Raw genomic sequence first — 5,925 nt, 5'->3', positions numbered from 1 at the left:
TATTACTTTATGTGAGTGTCAAATATGACCATGTCTTCATTTTACATTAGTGTACATAACTTTGGTATTGAACTTTAGTTACTTTACTAGTGCAATGGAAATGATACAGTGACCATCAAATTACATTCAAAATTAAGACAACTATAGTATTTCCTCTTTACATTTCTCATCAAATTACATTGAAAATTAACAGTCATCAAATTTCAATACATGCAGAAGATTGGAGCTATATAAATTTTGGCTTTACATAAAAATTAAAACTATTTGGTAACTGTTGTTACTGTTGCTTAGTTTTGACTTAGGTTCTTTAGGGTTTTAAAACCCTTTAAAGAATGGCAAAAAATCACTTATAAGGTCTTAGACCATGATGCCAAGTGTTGAAAAATGAATATTAGTTTTATTTTTTAGGGTGCAACATTCATTAAAGGGAGATCTTTGTCATAGAGGTTTGTTAAGACTTATTAGGGTGCAATAATCAAAACTCAAGATTAAGGTCAAAGCAATATCAATGTGCATTCAAGATCAAGATATGTGAAAAGCATGAATGTAGCCTCTTTTTATAGGGAAAGAGGGTAGGATTTCAAAGTAAATTGTTAAATCCAACTCAATCAATTAAAAGATATGTGGCAGGGTCTTAAGGTTTTAAATGACAAATAACAGTCACAAAGGTCACACATGTGGACATCATTATAATGGCATGGATTAACTTGACATCAATCTACATCTAGAGTTCATCTCTTCAAAGATGAGAATCTGGATGCTACAATACACTCTATGTTGTAGCCCCATTCAGGCCTCACAGGATTCTCATAGATAGTCCAAAGGAGCTTAATGCAAATCCAAGGTCTCAAGCATGTTAAGGCAGTTTGGCGAAAGCAATGAGAAGTGATCAAGGTGTAATGATGACACAAAGAGTAGTCTTGAAGATGTAAAAGAGATGCAAAGACAATGACATCATAACTAAAAGCTAAATCACCGCATTTGAATTCAAATTTGAGTTTGGCAACCATAAAATTTCAAACATTTAAGCACACCTATTAATATCGTATGAATCCACCTGAAATTGGCTAGGGAATTTTCATCATTAAAACCAATTTTTTGTAGGGGTTTTGTCCTAGGGAAGAAGTTGAATAAGTGCTCAATCTCCATTGTTGGGTTTTTCAAATCACTTAAGTCATTGTATCATCTCCATTGTTTGGTTGACCTTTACTGTGTGTAATCAATAATCTTAATCCTTGATATTCTCTGTCTTGACAAAGACTACTATTATTGCTTATCTTCTCTTAGGGCTTATCCTGTTGTCTAAGGTAATGGCCTTTTTGACTTCTCTATGAAGTTTACAGTGATTGTCTCCTTGTATATCACTATCTTTAACTGTCTCTTATAAGCTTTTGGTCACTATTCTTGGTGTTCTTCAAATGCATCTCTGTCTATGACCTCAAGGTGCCTTAGGCTACTTCATTACTATCAAATTTTAGTATTTCCTTCCATTTCCTCATTTAGTATCTCATAGGTTCTGTGATGCTTTGTGTAAACCTATCATATGACCTACTATCCTCTTTGACAATCTTTAGTACATTATTTTCCCTACTGTTTTGGGCATAATATCACTTTATGGGATTACTTTGTTTGATATTTGATCTCATTGTTATCACTGTACTTTAGTCATATGGATTTGTATTCTTCATGGTACTCTTCATGCTTGTGTTTGACCTATTGAAAGGTTGTGATGCTTTGACATGATACAATCCTCTTTGAGATCTTCTCTTTTCAAGGTCTCTATCTTAAGTTTGTGATTCCATGGGCATTGTATTTCATTGTATTTCATTCTATTGACTATTGTAGACGAGACTTCTTTACACACAAACTTTCTTTATTTTGATGTTGATCTTCTCATGGTCATGATTTCAATAATGAGAAAGGACGCTAGGTCTGAGACTATTATTGACTATGTTTTATTATTCTGCCCTTGGTTTCGTACATCACTATGACTGTTCTACTCAAATTGTGATCAACAACTCATGATTACGTATGTTCTTTTGATGGAAGATTTTGCTCTTCAAATTCTATTTTTAACTATTCATCACTACTTCTATAGTGACTTTCAATCACTATCTTTGATTCTATACTAACATAACAAAGTTTTGCTCATATTTGACTGCTCCTCTTTACTGTGTCTTAGTCTAAAGTCATTCTTACGTGATTTGATTGTATTTTCAGAGTTGCAACTTGATTGTATTTTCATCTTGTGATCATCATTGGTCCTAAACTCTTATGAATATCATGTATGTTATTTGATAGCTGGAGGCTCTTCATTCTTTGTGCTCATGAAATGATTATGTTTCCTTAAGATGACTATCCCTAAGCTTTTATTTTAGCCTTTCATGCATGATTTGTATTCAGTGTCATGTGCTTTACAGGGACTTGTCCCAATGACTATAAATGTTCAAAGAGATGGCTTTGTTGTTCATGGGGTGTTGCATCAACATTATATCTTGTCTTCATGTTGCCTTGCTAATGATTTAAAAGACTCTTATGAGTGTCAAAATGTGATTGTTCTTTTGATGATTGAGCCCTCTTTTATGCATGTTGTTGTTGTTTTTATCTTAGACCTTCTTTGAAATGAAAATATGCATTCTATGATGGCATTTGTGTATTCTTTTTGTGAATGGATTTTAGCTTCCTATCTCAATAGTAATTTACATGTAACTATGACTACAACAATAACTTCCTAAGTATTTTACAAGGATGACTTTCCTTTGGCTTAGATCTACATCTTGTTCTTTTATGACCCAGCAATTGCATTCTTGCTAGACCCTTGTAATAGTGCTAAATGCAACAATGGATTACTATATTAAGAACTGGTACAAATCAAAAGATTGTTGCTACTTTGAAAATATTGACGTGATCTATAGCTTAATGGCGATCTGTGTGTCAATCTTGTAACAAAGATGTGAGTTAATCTTGTAACAAGGTGTTTATCATTGTATTGATTTTTATCTTCATCAATATCTTTTGCTTCCCTTATTTTATAGGTTCTCTATGAGGCATTGACTAGACATAGAGTAAGCTGGAAAAAAGCCCTTCAATTTCTAAATCAACGATTCTCAGAATCAAAGCAGACAAGCAAGAATGATTGTCAACCATACATTATGCTTATAGATGAGCTTGATCTTCTTGTCACAAGAAATCAATTGGTAATTCTATACTTAATTGATTTTTTTTTTAATTGTAGATATGGAGAAACAAGCTAGAAATAGAGAATTAATGAGAAGCTTTCTATTTTTAAATCCATAACTCTGCAAGTTACATCAATTGTATTTTTGTTTTCATGTGGACTAATTTTTGTATATGACATAGAATAACCAAATTCTAAAACATCTATTTCTCCTTTTTAGGTTCTATACAATATATTTGATTGGCTGACTAGAGCCCATTCTTAGTTGATACTCATTGGTAAACAAATTTCAAACTATTACTTGCACTTACTACAAAGATCATAATAAAAGCACTGTATTTAATTTGAATTGCTGAGATGTTGATTGTAATTTGGAATTTATAATAGGTATAGTAAACACAATGGATTCGCTAGAGAAATTGCTTCCACGTATAGAAAGTCATATGGGAATGATAAGATTGTGCTTTGGCCCTTATTATTATCAGCAACCGCAGGAGATTATTTCTAGTCATCTAAATGGAATTGAGGCATTTGAAAAATAGGTTGTTGAGTTTGTTTTATGGAAGGTATGCATATAGTAATGAATATATTATTGATACACTTTGCATAATAGGATTAAGAGCTTTTCTAGGATATTGTAAGAGATAAGCTTCTTAAACTAATATAATTTTTTCTTGTTGTATCATCAAAACATATTTTAAATAGTTTCTTTCCAAATGAACTTTTGGATAAACATGTATTGCAGGTTGCAGTAGTTTTTGGAGATGCTCATTGAGAATTGGACCTATGTAGACATGTTGCAGAGCTTGCAAAATTCAGAGTTCAACAGTTGGAAACTCCTCAATTTTCTATCCCGTTGCAGATTATCTCCCCCTTTGTGGATGTTGGGGATCCTCCTCTTGTGAGCTCGAGCTCTTGATTTTTGGCTTCTTGACTGTTGGGTTGATTGGGTCTTTGTTTTGGGCTACATCTACATGGTTGATGCTTTTTGTTCTCAATTGTTACTTGTATTGGGGTTGGTAATGATCTTCATGTATTCGACTTCTATATGTATTGGGGAACTTTTTGTATCTTGACTTGTGGGGCCTCTCATATGTAATGGGTTTTTTGGAATTTTGGGTAGCATTAGGATTTTCTTTTTATGGGCCACATTCAGAGGTTTTCTTTTGGATTCTTTCCTACCAGTATACCCTTTTGAATCCGGATGTAAATAACTTAATATTAATAAAAGTTTAATGGCTTTGCCATTTTTATAAAAAAAAAAAGGACTAAATTAATGAATCAATATATGACTAAATTAATGACTAAATATATGACTAAATTAATGACTAGATAACAACAATCAATGACTAAATTAATGATTAAATATATGACTTAATTAGTGACTAAATATATGACTAAATTAGTGACTATCAGGACTAAATAAATGACCAAATAACAACAATCAATGACTCAATTAATGATTAAATATATGACTAAATTAGTGATGAAATATATGATTAAATTAGTGACTATCATGACTAAATAAATGACTAGATAACAACAATCAATGACTAAATTAGTGACTAAATATATGACTAAATTAGTGACTAAATATATGACTAAACCAATGACCAAATCGATGACCACATTTGTCCAAATTGATCAATCAAAAGAACTAGTGGTCATGTGACCAAATTGATTTATGACTAGCAATAAACTACCAGTGGTCACGTGATCAAATTTAGTCATTTATCTACAATTTTTGGTAGTTTACTTAGTCATATATTGTTATTTTTTTGATAGCGCGATGATCATCTTGTCATGTTTTCTAAATATAGCAAATGTGCTTTATAAGCAATGAGATTGGCAGTGATGGGTGATCGGTTGTAGGTTGACTATCTCAGAGAAGAGATCCGATCTGATTTGATACGCCTCGTGATTGATGAAGGAACCCTAGCATGCCAATTTTGAATGCCCATATTGGCGGGAAATCTCACCTATAAAAATTTAGAGTAGAGATCATAGAAGTTGATGCTGCCAAATGATTAGGTGTCAGATATTGAAGAGAAGAGAGTGTAAGTGCAATAGAGAGCCAACTAGTCAAAGACTCAATTGAAGATCATAGTGACTAAGTGTTGGAAGGTGCAACCCGTAAGGGGGTTTAACATATATTTAACTAGTAAGGTCAGAGTGTCCGGTAAGATACAAAGTGTGTTGCAGCCAAGTGAACTCATGGTGCTAGAACCTGTGGGAAGGTAGCAGAAGGTTTTGTAGTGCAGTGAGAGTGTCGGTGAAGATCCAGCTATTATTTAGAGGATCCTATTAATAATGAGAGGGGAGGTGAATCAATATTAACAACAAACTGAAATCTTAAACCAAACTAATCAATACTTCACCAAAACAGATCATAACCAGTACTAGTAGCCACTAAAATCAATCTACTAATCAGATTTATCAAACTCCTCATTTAAGTGTTCCATATCATGCATGAAATAGAAATATATCAACTTAACACAAACACAAATTAATCAACTCATGAACACTAGGATTTTCACATGGAAACCCAAATGGGAAAAACCACAGTGGGAATTGGTACCCACAATATTTTTGCACTCTTTTGGAATGCGCTCTATTAGGAGCCTAGCCTGGTTAGGACCTTACAATTATGCCCGATTATGAGAAGACCCTGTTAGGGTTCCTTGGTTAAGGGATTTAGCTCAGCTTTGTTAGGAGCTTTACTCTATTAGGAGTAACCTTGTGAAATA

The 5,925-nt window shown here is 33.0% G+C and overlaps 1 long non-coding RNA gene across 1 annotated transcript; it reads left to right on the top strand.

The window, feature by feature from the left end:
• The first annotated feature begins 3,144 nt into the window (after positions 1-3,144).
• On the top strand, positions 3,145-4,377 carry LOC131856213 (uncharacterized). The gene is made up of 3 exons (XR_009358337.1): positions 3,145-3,197; positions 3,399-3,744; positions 3,924-4,377. It is a non-coding gene; the product is annotated as an uncharacterized LOC131856213 (long non-coding RNA).
• The last annotated feature ends 1,548 nt before the right edge of the window (positions 4,378-5,925 follow it).

Source organism: Cryptomeria japonica, chromosome 7 (genome assembly GCF_030272615.1).
Source record: "Cryptomeria japonica chromosome 7, Sugi_1.0, whole genome shotgun sequence".
Classification (NCBI taxonomy): Eukaryota; Viridiplantae; Streptophyta; class Pinopsida; order Cupressales; family Cupressaceae; genus Cryptomeria; species Cryptomeria japonica.
Note: the sequence above shows the minus strand (reverse complement) of the source record. Positions and strands in the feature narration are given on the sequence as shown.